This window comes from Ovis canadensis, chromosome 1 (assembly GCF_042477335.2).
Source record: "Ovis canadensis isolate MfBH-ARS-UI-01 breed Bighorn chromosome 1, ARS-UI_OviCan_v2, whole genome shotgun sequence".
NCBI lineage: Eukaryota > Metazoa > Chordata > Mammalia > Artiodactyla > Bovidae > Ovis > Ovis canadensis.
The window spans coordinates 211,145,372-211,160,049 of NC_091245.1; the positions used below are offsets into that span (position 1 = coordinate 211,145,372).

At 39.6% G+C, this 14,678-nt stretch overlaps 1 protein-coding gene across 1 annotated transcript in view; it reads right to left on the reverse strand.

Moving 5' to 3' along the window:
- The window catches only part of PIK3CA (phosphatidylinositol-4,5-bisphosphate 3-kinase catalytic subunit alpha), an 83,319-nt gene extending 75,185 nt beyond the window's left edge, over positions 1–8,134 (reverse strand). Inside the window, exon 1 of the mRNA XM_069559434.1 lies at positions 7,697–8,134. The gene's annotated coding sequence lies outside the window, so the exon portion shown is untranslated. The remainder of the gene's footprint in view (positions 1–7,696) is intronic.
- Positions 8,135–14,678: the final 6,544 nt, after the last annotated feature.

Below are 14,678 nucleotides of genomic sequence, written 5' to 3' on the forward strand. Positions count from 1 at the left end.
TTTGGCAGAAAACTCGAAGGATTTTGTACCTGTCAAGAGGTTAACCTCTTAAGGAAAAAACCCAAAACACACACAATTCACTTGCTTTCAGGCTAAAGGCAATCAATTGTTTCAAAATGCAATAGTACTTTCAGGTCTAGACCTGCAGTAAGTCCATTAGACAAGCACTTGGAAAAGCATGATCTGTCAAAGAGCAACCCAAATCTGCTTAGCTTGTTGAAAAATGAAGTACATAATCAAAATAATTCTACATAATATCTCATTACCTGAACAGTTTGCTGGTTAAAACCTATTCAAAAGTTGAAAGTGAGTGACTTGAACTTTTATAGAAACAACAAATCAATAGCATACACATCACTGTTTCCTGATTAAGGACAATTAGTTTTTCCATCTTTTCATACATTTTTATGTACAACAGAGGACACATCTGAAAAAAGAGCCTTACTCTGCCTCTGGAATTATGTTTCTAAGATTAGAACGTATTTTCTGAAAACCAACTAGTGGGATGGGTTACCAAAGGAAATTATGGGACGTATTTTCCTAGAAGTCTTTAACTAAAGTAAGGAAGATTGCCAATGGCTATTAAGGGTGCTGAGACAGGTTTGCCAGCCTTCAAAACCCTGGTAACTGGAGTGCAACGGATGATCTGCTTTCAATGTCTGTCAGAAACTTAACTGCTCTCAGTGCCAGTAACCAAAAAGGGCATGCCTGCTGTAAGTTTGATCCTCCCAAGTCCCTGACAGTTTTGGAGAGAAAGCAAAAAATCTTTCCAGTCCATTCTTTTCTGATGGCAGTTTTTTTCTGTCAGAATTTCCCAGAAGGGCCTTCAAATATGTGCAAATTTATAAACAAGTAGATAAAAGAGATTTTCTCTTCTGAAGATAACAATAAACTGAGATAGGCCATCTTCTCTCTAGGGAATGGCTTACTTAGTCCTCCCTGAAATAAAAAATAGGCTTTAAAATGCTAGGAATCAAACAAGTACTAAAAGGTCAAGATCTAAGGCCAAAGAGCTAGATAGAACCTAGATTCTCAGACTCCTGATTCAGTGTTCTTCTAGGAAATAGCTATTCCTAACCTATTAATCTTTGTTAAAAATGTCTACAAACATCAATGGAAATATGCAACTAGTTTACTTATAGAAAAATACCTCCTATAATTCGAACCTATACACAGTAAATGATCAACTAAGACTGACACATAGCAATTTATTAATTTTCAGATAGTTTAAAGTATACAGCTACTAACTGATAGAAAGATAAGTGTTTTGATCCCCAGTTATGATTCTACTGCAAAAATATCACTTACTGATCACCTACTTTTGGGTACTATGCTAGGTGCTAAGGATACAAGAATGAACACAGTCTCCTCCTAAAATTATCCTCATAATATTGCTTTAAATTTCTATAGTGCTTTATAAGATGCGTCTCTCTACAGAATTTTACTAACCCCTGGTGAGTCTGGCAAGAGAATTATGATCAGAACAGAATGTTTTTATCCTAATGCAGCTATTTTTACATCACAACACTGACTTCCTTGGTTTCCACTACACAAATATTTAAAACCTGAAGTGTACCAGATAAGCATTGTCTGTAAGAATACTTAACTTCTACCTTTTGTAAAATCTCACACTTATTTCAAATGGTAATGCTGGCCCTAACACAGTGACTCCTTTGTAACAATTCCAATTACTATTAATACTAAAAGATACTAAAACTTAACCTCTTATAAATGAGTGTAATTCAGATAAACTATCAAGCTAACTAGCAAAATGATATGAAGAGATGAGTGTTTAATTGTCAGACCAAACGCTGAAGTGTGTTATTCCTGTACTAGGTATAAATTTAAAATAATTAGTCTGTACACATTTTCTTTTAAATAATTGTATAGAACTGGGATTACTTAAACTATCTCATTAATTAATGAGTTACTAGCAAGTAGCATATTAAAGAGCAGCAAAGATGTGATATGGTCTGCCTCCTTTCCCCCATAGACAAATACAAAGCGGCAGTTTGGGATTGGAATTTGGTCTTTCAGCCATCCAAACCAGAGCATTATAATCCATTCTAAAAACAGTTTCACTGTAAGAAACATTAAACTTGAAGAAATAGCTCTAAGCCACCACTTTTATTATAAACTTAGAAACTTTTTATTAAAGTATTTTGACATTAAACTCCCCAAATTGTACAGTTGAGGCTAGGGAGAGAGAACACATAAAAATTTCTTAACCAGTATCAACTGATTCATATTAATAAAGGATTAAATACAAATAACGTAAGTGGCTATAAAACATTATCAGTTTATCTAAGGCTGAATAACCTTTCTGAACAATGGAAACCACAAGCCTTTAAGTCGAATCCTTAGACTTCACTGTTGTGTTGCCTCATGCTTCTTTTTTACACCCTTAGGACTTCAGTTTCTCCACCACTATTTTTAATTTTTATTACAGTATCTTTTCTTAAAAGATAATTAATAAAGTTCACTTTAAATATAAGCTTAAGGGACTTCCCTGGTGGTCCAGTGATTAAGATTCCATGCTTCCACTGCAGGGCATGTGGGTTTGATCCCTGATTGGGGTACTGAGATCCCACATGCCCTGAGGTGTGGCCAACAAATAAAAATAAATATATAAATAATACGCTGAAGTCGTTAAAAAATTAAAAACAAAACAAAGACATAAACTTAAGGGAAAACTCAGACAAGCCAATTTGATTTATACAAAAATAAGATTGGCATTAAGAAACTTCAGCAGAGATATTGTTACACTGTGTCACCAAATAAATAAAGGTTACTAAATAAAGGTTAAAATAAACACATAAAATTGATACAAAGCTCCCAGAGGAAAATATCAGTAATTTCAGTTTGCTAACTGACACCTGTAACTGCTAATCTGACATCGAGAACAACCTTCTGCAATTGGTCCTGACCAGAGGTATACTTCCTATATCTCCTGGAAATTACTAAATAAAATTACTATTTACTAAATAATTTTTACTAAAATTTACTAAATAAAAAAACTCCCTGAATTTTAAGGCCTGGCAAACAGAGACTTCACCAAAACCTGAGTCTTTTTTGTAAATCACTCTTAGTTTTAATCTGTTCCATTCTTTTGGAATGGTCAGGTCTGATTTTACTGATCTTTGGCGATGGTATGAGGTCATCAGTTCAGATTCTCCCTTCCTGCATATTATGTATTATGATATAGAAATAGCTTGATACTTGCTACCCTGTCATGGTGGCTTAGTTGCTAAGTCATGTCTGACTCTTGGGACCCATCGACTATAACCCGCCAGGCTCCTCTGTCCATGGGATTTTTCCAGGCATGAATGAATACTGGAGTGGTTTACCATTTCCTTCTCCAAGGGATCTTCCCCACCCAGGGATCAAACCTGAGTCTCCTGAACTACAGGGAGATTCTTTACCCACTGAGCTATCAGGGACGCTCCTGTCATGGTTCAAACTTCAAGGCATAATTATTTCCCAGGCAGGTTAACTAACACCTGGATGTTTGACAGTGGAATAGGGTTCCAAGAAAATGAAACTAAAAGCCATGTGGTTCTTGGTCCCTAGTCACACCTGTAAAGTTAGCAGTCAGCAAAGTGGAAAACAGGATGTATTACATAAACTATCTTTTTTCTTATCTCAGATAAGTCCACTCATGAGATCTAACACTTTCAAAGGGGAAAGGAAATGAACATGTATTAGGCATCTGATCCTGGCCAAAACTTTCCTGGATCTACACTCATTTAATTCAACAAAAACAAAAACAATAACAACTCTGTTGAGTAGTAATTACTCTCATTATACATATTAAGAAATCTGTCCAAAGTAATTCTGCCAGTAAGCATAGAAGCCAGGGTTTGAACCAAGGAGGTTCAGATTTTCCAAAGTCAGTATTTTTAGTACTCATAGGTTTTTAAGGCTAAAGCACTGAGTAGTACCATATAGAGCATTCAGTACAATACAGACGAGGAAACTGAGGCCCTAAAAGATTGAGACTTGCCCAAGGACACACTCTTGTGGTGAGGTTAGGATCTGAATTCACATCTCCTGATTTCTAGCATGGTTCTGTGTTTAATTATTTGTGTGTGTGTGTGGGGGGGGTTTGAGTGTCACTCGATATAATTTATATGTACTTTAGAACATCCCAAATGTCTCCAATTAAAATACATATGTGTGGCAGGTTAGGGATGTATATTTTTAGTGAACAAATATAGTATAAAAACTCAATAAGCATTTGTAAATTATTAATGTTGTAAAGAAGTCTGCTGTCAATGTATTTATTTACTGAATAACTCTACTATGTACTGGCTACTGTACTTGACAATGAGAACATAACTGTATAAGATAAAACCCCTAGCGTTCTCATGAAATTTACATCTTGGTGGAAGACACAGACAAATAAACTGGCAATTGCCAATGCACTGAGTCCATGCTCTGACAGTAAGAGCACAAGATGTTATGGGAACAGGAAGCAAGGGCACCTGACCCAGACTAGACTTTTCAAAGGAACTGATACGAAAAGTGAGTAGGAGTCAGCCAGTTAAACAAGGGGTATGGAGTGTGCAAATGTCTCATGAAAAGCAAATAGCACTGGCACATGAAGCAGGAAAAGGCCAAGGGAGCTGTAGGAAGAAAAAGGAGAGATGAAATTAGAAGAAAAGAAACAAATCATACGGGTCTTAGAAAGCAAGGGCTTTACAATCGTGTCTATTAGAATTACCTGGGGAACTTAAACAGATGTCTGGGCTCCATCTCAGACCAATTAAACCAGAATCTCCAGGAACGAGACCCTGGCACTGATATTTTTAAAAAGCTAACTAGACGATTCTAATGTGTGGCCAGAATCAAAAACCACTGTTTAAGCTATATGGGGAATTAAACACATCCATTTATTACTATAAATAAGGGAAAAGGTGATCTATGGGCTCTAGTTTCTTTATAAAAAAGCAGGCTGAAAAAAAAAAAGCAGGGTGGAGCAAGTTAGAGGTAGCATAATAGAACGAAAGGAGTCACAAAGCATTCATTTTGTCAATGAGTCTGTCACCTGATACTTGTCCGACCTTAGATTAAAATGTCATTTCTCAGAGACAGCAGTACTGCCTTCTCTACAGGATTGTTTTGTAGCTCAAGATAAACATACTTAAAAAAACAGCTCAATAACTATACTAATATAAACCTTGATTTTCCAAGATTTATGCTTCTAAACTTGCACAAATTTAAGGATCATAAATATTTTCAGAGATAAAATCTTTTATGATGCTTAAGAAACACATTTCATTTACAGAATCACCCCTCCCTTGAAATTCAAGATATTTAAATAATAAAATAGAGAAGTGATCCTTTTAATGCTATTTTTGTTGCTAAAGAGATCAAATGGGATTAAGTTAGCCCTTTTCAGATAAACAGATCAACAGAGCAAATGACTTTTAAATGGTAATAGTAAATGTTAAAAAATTCTTAATTCAATAAAGGAAACAAGTGAACTCTTTTTGGAAATGTATGACCTATCTTATCATTTAAGTATCTTACTTGTAAATTTACCTTTTTTTTTTTTTTTAAGGTAATATTTATTTGGGATGGAGAGGCTCTTATACTGACAGGAAGGAAACTCTGCTTTAAGAAGGAGTTGTTCCAGGCAAAGCCATTGCTCTTTTACAGTCCTCCTTTCACATATATCTAGCCCATGAGAAGATACACTTTCACGCAGTAATTTTTGGGTTTACAGCATTTGTATTTAGTGACATCTCCTTAATGCTATATTTAACTTACTAAAAATTGAGAAAAAAAACTTCAGACATATAAAAACACTGTTCTGCATTTATATGCGGTTCATTTTTAATTCTTTTTTCTATTTTTAATTCTTGAACTAAACTGATTGGAATGTCTTTCAAACTTTATATTCACAGAATCAATGATAAAATATTAAGTTAATATTCATTCATTTTCTCTTTATTTCCCCCATGATGCTATGACTGTTACCATGTGTTATCACTTCTTTCAATCATCTATTCTGTGATTTTAATAGGAAAACACTCTATTTTACAATGATGGAAAAAACCTATAAGAAACTTTTGAAAAAACTTACAGATGAAATTTAATTTTATCCAAAAAGGTGCGATGAGAAAACTCAGAAAACCAAACAAAATACCCCCACCCTACCCGCCCCCCCACACCCCCACTGGGCCCTCTTCAGATAACTCTGGCTGATGACACTGCAGAACAGGTAATCTGATAATTAAAATTTTCCAGAACATGTGATGTTTAGATAGAGATCTATGCTGTCAACCAGAATTCAATGATTCAGTCTTTAAAAATGTTAAAACAGACATATTAACAAATTCTTACACTACAGTTGCTTCTAGGATCCATTAATAAAGACGTGCTGTGATTTATATAAATTAGCAACGTGGTATCTTCAGTATTTTGTAAGTCTTTCCTTAACAACACGCAATCCAGTACATAAACAAATTTTGTACAGTGCAATGTAAGCAAACACCCAGAGAACCCAGCTTCTGAGCAGGAAAACATGCGACCGGTATTGCCCACAGTGGTTCAAATGTGGCCATAGTAATTACCTGATGACTTGAGTTAACAGAAGTTTACCTACCCAAGTTTTCCAAGGGTTCTCCCAGGCCTCACAAACTACAATTCAAAACATCATCTCGCAAACCCATGTACTGCATGTGCCCAAAGGCGCAGTGCTGGAATGAGGAAGCTTCACCAAACGAAATCACAACTCTACTTCATTAAAAAATATGAAGGCTGTTTTCACAGAAGCCCTTCTTATTGCGCTCCCCTTACCCTTTATATAACTACGTAAACAGCTTCCCAATTAATGACATCCAAAACAGCTTTCGATTCCTAAGCCTGGTAACTAGCCATCATCGCCACTATTTCTTTAGCATCCTAAAATAAACCCCTCAAGCCGCGATCAAAACACACTGGCTGAACGTCTGGTGTTTACACAGTCCAATTCTGGGCGCTACCCTACCTTTCCGAGCCACTTAGGAGCTATGAAGCAGGCATCACATATCAGACTTACTAAAGACACAAATCGCGAGACAATGTCTCAGGTCTATGAATGAAAAGATCCAATACGTTTGACTGTCTCGGTTAAAAGGAAAAAAAACAACTTCGAGAGGAAGGGTGGGAGAGGAACTACGGGCTACGGGGATGTAGCCTTCCAAGCCGCAGCCGGGCGATTTAAACCCAGTATGAGGCAAACGCAGGGTCGCCGGACTGGCGCGGTCGGAGTCCTCGGGCGTGACAGCCCCTCAGGAAGAGCTCGCGGTTTGGCACCGGGGATCGCTCACGCCGCGGTGCTCGCGGGTCGGGTGGATGTGCAAGGGCGCGGGGGACCGAGCCACCGCGGCCGGGGCGGCGGCCCTGGGCGCACTTCCTCAGTCTCTAGCCGCCCCATCCCCAAAAATGGGAGAGGAAGGAAACGAAGAGCGAGGCGGCGGCCAGAGGGAGAAAAGAGGGAGCGGCGAGCCCTCGCCTCTGCATCTGGGTGAGGCCAGCGGCAGGCGGAGGAGAGCGGGGATCGCAGGCGAACTCTCCTGCGGGCCGAAGCTGGGAGAGACGACGGGCGGGCAGCCCCCGCCCAAGACGGCGGGCGCGCCCGAGAGTCCCCAGCACCCACCCGGCCCCATCCCGACCGCGCCCGCTCCCGGCCTGTCCGCGTTCTACTCACGCTCGGGGCTCCTCGAAGCTCCACGGCTCTAACCGCATCGGGTCCCAGCCCCGCGGGCGGCGGCGGCGGCGGCGCCGAGGGAGAGGAGAGCGGGCGGCACAGCCCCCGCCTCCCGGCCCCTCTCCCCCGCCGCTCCGGAGCTGCCCGGCCGGGCCCGAGCCCTGCCTCGCCGGCGGCCCCAGCCCCAGCGGCCGCGGCGGCAGCAGCCCGAGACCTCAGCGGCCGCAGCGGCGGCACCGGAACTGCCGCTTTCTCCTTCTCGCTGCCTCTCCCAGCTAGCCCCCGCCACACGCCCCCGCCCCCGTCTCCTTTCTCTGTCACCCCTGTTTTTTTTTCCTTTTGTTTCCAGAATAAACTTTATTGGTCTCTTTTTCCGCTCACATCGTGTAAACAAACAACGAACTCTTCCCCACCCCCTCGACTCCCCCCTCCTCGGGTAGAGGAGGGTAAGAGCTGAGGAGGGGCCGAGCCTACTGTGCCCCGGAAGTAGAGAACCAAACGAGGGGAAGTGAAACTGCGGAGACCAGGAGGGGGAAGTGGGCAAATCGGGTAACAGTGTGCCAGTGCGCCTGCGCCTTGGTTTTGTGCCCGAAGTTTGAGTGGCTTTGTGGCTCATTTTCGTGCAGCGCTGGTATTTAACGCTGTCGTCTTTTGCATTGGCGAGGCTGTTTTGTCATCTTGTGGAGGCACAGGTGTACGAACAGCAGGGATGCGCCTATCTGTTTCTACGAGCTGTAGGGCTGGGTTGAGATATAGAAAGGCGTATCGGGAGCAAGCGGGTCCATTCACTTTTACGCCCATAGAGGAAATGAGACTTACTCTCGTATAAGGGCGAGGGGAGGGGACGTAGTGGCTAACCGCCTCTGTCAGTGGCTAACCAGAAATGGATATCGATAGTAGAAGGCCTTTTACAAAACGTTGCTTCGCGTCCTTTTGCCAACGTAAGGTTAAGTTGTAGCCCATCCCGAAAGAGGAATGCGCTGCCGTAGCCCTCTGCAATGCTTTGACTCACTCAGGGAGACCTTTTGCAATGTCCTTTTTTTCAGATTTGAGTCAGCTTGTAGGATTCCATTCTGACCATTCAGAACACGTGCTTTTTTCGCGTAGTGCCCATGGAGACTTTAGAAAAACCATTTTGGTTCCAGATTAGATGCAGGGTGGTGGTTTGATACTGCGTGCCATAGAAGCTTCTTTTTGCTGGAGAGTAATAAGATCTGTTACGTTTTGAGATCACTACTGATAAGGGTCAGGTTTTCGGCGTGTTTCTCCCCCTAGTGGCTTTTGATTGTATGAAAAAGACGTAGAAACAGTGATTAGCAGAAATCTGCAATACAAGTCCTCAAACTAGGGCCCTCTCTTGCATTTTAAGGAGTAGAGGACTTCAGAGTGACCCGCCCTAGAGATGTTACAATCCAGCTTGTCATTCAGTGCAGAAAGCTGACCGATAACCAGTTTTGCTCAAACACCACACATCCTTACCAATCCTAAAAAAGAACCATTCCTTTATGTGGTCATAGTTTCATTTGACTGTGTTTCTGTATTTCCTGTGCTTTTTCTCTTTTCTTAAGCTCTGGTTTTCATCTCATATTTCAGGGGTCTAAGTTTCTAAATATTTTCCTTGAACCAGTGTTTTTCAGCACTTTCAGAACACTGTTACTCAAGAGAAAGGAATTTAAACAAACAAAAAAAAAGCAATGATATTGAATTACTAGTCAAAGGAAACATTAAGGCATCATTTCTCAAATTTGTGTTCCCAGGCCCAGAGTTTAGTGAGATCTTAATAGGTGGTCCATAGTGGTGAAAAATTGCAGTAAATACATGTTTTTTCCTAAAATTTGTTTTAATAGAAAGATGGTACATGCATTATATGATTTTTGTTGTGTAATAACCTGCCTTTGAGGCTTCCCTGATAGCTCAGAATCCGCCTGCAATGCAGGAAACATTGGTTAGATTCCTTGGTCAGGAAAATCCACCGGAGAAGGGATAGGCTACCCACTCCAGTATTCTTGGGCTTCCCTGTGGCTCAGCTGGCAAAGAATCTACTTGCAATGTGGAAAACCTGGGTTCGATCCCTGGGTTGGGAAGATCCCATGGAGCCGGGAAAACTACCCTCTCCAGTATTCTGGCCTAGAGAATTCCATGGACTGTATAGTGCATGGGGTCGCAAAGAGTCGGACAAGACTGGGCGACTTTCACTTTCTTCCACTTTTCAATCTGCCTTTAAGAAATCACCGGTCACAACATGTGTCATGCTTCCCAGGTGGCGCTGGTGGTAAAGAACCTGCTTGCCAGTGCAGAAGACTTGAGACTCAGGTTCCATCTCTGGGTCGGGGAGATGCCCTGGAGGAAGGCATGGCAATCCAGTCCAGTATTCTCACCTGAAGAATCACATGGACAGAGGAGCCTGGTGGACTGCAGTCCATGGTGTCGCTAAGAGTCGGACACAACTAAAGCAACTTAGAACGCACGCAGGTCACAACAGAAAATGTCATACCTGGTACTTGTATGATTACTCAATGGTACAGGATTAACATTTACTGCTGAATTCACAATTGCTGTATTTGGTTTATATGGTGACCATTGATATGTTGTCTGCTTTATCTTGTTTCTGAAGGTGTCTGCACTGTTCTTCAGTGTTTATGTTAGGCCTCTATATGATGAAATGTGTTGCGTAAGGTCCTGAGACTGAAAGAAGAATGTTTTACAGGAATAATTGAAATTGTGATTCTCAGACTATAAGACAAAAAAATGGAATACTTTAGAATTAAAGAGCTGTTTTCTAAAGTAAAGAGGTAGAATGTCCAAGGTGACACTGTTTTTTCATTCTAACACATAGGAGGTATTTAAAATAGTTACTTGCCTTTTGGTTTTATTTCCTTTGAAAATAAAGATAACTGATACTCAAATGTGTATTGTGCACTGAAACATACTCTGTAACAAACACTGAAATTATAGCTAAGCTTTGAAGTCATTTGGAAACAAGAGTCAACTTGATTATGAAGCAATATACTCTGGATTTATAAAATTGCCAAGTCAAACAATAAAAACACACCAAAGAAAAACAAACTACCATGTAGCACTTACTAGTTTGGTTATGATCAGAAAACATACTTTAACGATTTTAGTTCTTTTCTATTTGTTAAGGTTTATTTTGCCTGAGTATCTTGGTAAATGTCCTTTTGTTGCTTACTTGCTAAGTTGTGTCTGACTGTGACTCCGTGGACTGCAGCACGTCAGGCTTCTCTGTCTTGAACTGTCTCTGAGAATTTGCTCAAATTCATGTCCATTGAGTTGGTGATACTATCCAGCCGTCTCATCCTCTATTGCCCCCTTCTCCTCCTGCCCTCAATCTTTCCCAGCATCAGGGTCTTTTCCAATGAGGCAGTTCTTCGCATCAGGTTGCCAAAGTATTGAAGCTTCAGCTTCAGCATCTGTCCTTCCAATGAATATTAAAGGTTTAATCTCCTTGCTGTCCAAGGGATTCTTGAGAGTCTTCTCCAGCACTGCAGTTCAAAAGCATCAATGCTTCAGCCCTCAACCTTCTTTATACTACAACTATCGTATCTGTACATGCCTACTGGAAAAACCATAGTTTTGACAGTATGGACTCTGTTGGCAAAGTGATATCTCTGTTTTTTAATATGATGTCTAGGTTTGTCATAGCTTTTCATCCAAGAAGCAAGTATCTTTTAATTTCATGGCTGCAGGCACCATCCATAGTGACTTTGGAGCCCAAGAAAATAAAATCTGCCACTGTTTCCATTTTTTCCCCATCTATTTGCCATGAAGTGATGGGACCAGATGCCATGATCTTGGTTTTTTTGAATGTTTTTAAGCCAGCTTTTTTGCTTTCCTCTTTCAGTTTCATCAAGAGGCTCTTTAGTTCTTCTTCTCTTTCTGCCATTATGGTGGTGTCATCTGCATATTTGAGGCTGCTGATATTTCTCCTGGCAATCTTGATTCCTGCTTGTGATTCGTCCAGCCTGGCATTTCACATGATGTACTCCACATTTGAGTTAAATAAGGAGGGTGACAATATACAGTCTTGACAAACTCCTTTCTCTATTTTGTACCAGTCAGTTATTTCATATCTGGCTCTAACTGTTGTTTCTTGATCGCACACAAGTTTGTACCCCTATAATAGAACATTTTATGTGTGTTATTGGGTGCAATGTTCTATGTCAATCATGGCAAGTTAGTTGATAATGTTAGGTCTTCTATAGCCTTACTGGATTTCTGCAGTAGTTCTATCAGTTTCTGAGAGAAGAGCATTGATGTCTTCAGCTATAATTGTGGCTTTGTCTATTTCTCCTTTCGCTTCTGTGTATTTTTGCTTTACATATCTTAAAGCTCTGTTGTTAGCTGTACACAGATTTAGACTTATGTGTTTTTGATGAATTGACTCTTTTTATCATTATGTACTATCTTAATCCCTTGTAATATCCCTGATCTGAAATCTACTTTTTCTAATATTAATGTAGTCACTCTACCTTCTTTGGTTAGTATTTGCATGATATATGTATTTCCTATCTTTTATTTATCTATATTGTTATATTTAAAATGAATTACTTGTAGACAACACATAAGTCTCTCTTTTTAATCCAGTCTGACAATCTCTGTAATTTCTGTATTTAGATTTACATTTATATTAATATAATTGTTGATAAGATTGCCATTAAGCCTACTATTTTATTGTTTATTTTCTGTTTCTTCTCTATCTTTTTCTATTCCTACTTTCCTACCATTTTATGGATTATTTGCATATTTTTAATAGTACATTTTAATTAATTGGTCTATTGCCTTTTTGGATATATCTCTGTATTTTTTTAATAGTTGCTCTATGGCTTACAATATATATACATAAGCTTTCACAGTCCACTGAGTGTATTACATCACTTCAAGTAAAATGTGGAAAGACTCCTTGCAGTCACATAGGTCCCTCTTTGCCTCACTCACTGATCTTTAAGGTATAGTTGGTATACGTATAAATTTATACATATGGAAATCCCATTAGATAATTTTATAAGTTTTGCTTTCAACAGTTAGCCAGGCATACTGTATTTTATCATGTTTCATTTTATTGTACTTTGCAAATATATTCTTTTTTTTTTTTTTACAAATAGAAGGTTTGTGATAACCATGACTTAACAAGTATATTGGTGCCATTTTTACAATAGTATTTGCTTACTCCATGTCTCTGTGTCACATTTTGGTAATTCACATGATATTTCAAACTTTTTCAGTATTATTATATTGTGATCTGTGTTCTGTGATCTTTGTTGTTACTGCTCTCATGGAAGGCTCAGATGATGGTTAGCATATTTTAGTAATAAAGTGTTTTAAAATTAAGGCATGCATTAGTACATTTTTGATATGCTATTGCACATTTAATAAACTATAATATTTCATGTAAACAGAACTTTAATATGCAGTGGGAAACCAAAACAATTCATTTGACTTGCTTTATTGTGATATTTGCTTTATTGAGGTGATTTAGAACTGAACTTGCAATATCTCTAAGACTTTCCTGTACATATTTTAGAGAGCCTATGTGGAAAAAAAATAATCTTTTTTACTTACCCATCCATTTTCATTTTTCTTCATTCGTTCCTGAAAACCCATGTTTCCTTCTGGTATTATTTACTTCTTAGTTCAGTCACTCAGTCGTGTCCGACTCTTTCCGACCCCATGGACTTCAGCACGCCAGGCCTACCTGTTCATCACCAACTCGCAGAGTTTACTCAAACTCATGTCCATTGAGTAGGTGATGCCATCCAACCATTTTGTCTTCTGTTTTCCCCTTCTCCTCCTGCCTGCAGTCTTTCCCAGCACCAGGGTCTTTTCAAATGAGTCAGTTCTTCACATCAGGTGGCCAAAGTGTTGGAGTTTCAGCTTCAGCATCAGTCCTTCCAAAGAATATTCAGGACTGATTTCCTTTAGGATTAACTGGTTTGTTCTCCTTGCAGTCCAAGGAACTCTCAAGAGTCTTCTCCAACACCACAGTTCAAAAGCATCAATTCTTCGGTGCTCAGCTTTCTTTATGGTCCAACCCTCACATCCATACATAACTACTGAAAAAAACCCATAGCTTTGACTAGACGGACCTTTTTAGGCAAAGTAATATCTCTGCTTTTTAATATGCTATCTAGGTTGGTCATAACTTTCCTTTCAAGGAGCAAGCATCTTTTAATTTCATGGCTGCAGTCACCATCTGCAGTGATTTTGGAGCCCCCCCAAAATAAAATATGTCACTGTTTCCACTGTTTCCCCATCTATTTGCTATGGAATGATGAGACCAGATGTCATGATCTTTGTTTTCTGAATGTTGAGTTTTAAGCCAACTTTTTCACTCTCCTCTTTCACTTTCATCAAGAGGCTTTTTAATTCCTCTTTACTTTCTGCCATAAGGGTGGTGTTATTTGCAGATCTGAGGTTATTGATATTTCTCCCAGCAATCTTGATTCCAGTTTGTGCTTCATCCAGCCCAGCATTTCGCATGATGTACTCTGCATATAAGTTAAATAAGCAGGGTGACAATATACAGCCTTCACATACTCCTTTTCCTATTTGGAACCAGTCTCTTGTTCCATGTCCAGTTCTAGCTGTTGCTTCCTGGCCTGCATACAGGTTTCTCAAGAGGCAGGTCGAGTGGTCTGGTATTCCCATCTCTTGAAGAATTTTCCACAGTTTGTCGTGGTCCACATAGTCAAAGGCTTTGTCATAGTCAACAAAGCAGAAGTAGATGTTTTTCTGGAACTCTTTGGCTTTTTATATGATCCAACGGATGTTGGCAATTTGATCTCTAGTTCTTCTGCCTTTTCTAAATCCAGCTTGAACATCTGGAAGTTCACAGTTCACATACTTTTGAAGCCTGACTTGGAGAATTTTGAGCATTACTCTGCTAGTGTATGAAATAAGTGCAATTGTGTGCTAGTTTGAGCATTCTTTGGCATTGCCTTTCTTTGGGATTGGAATTTTTACT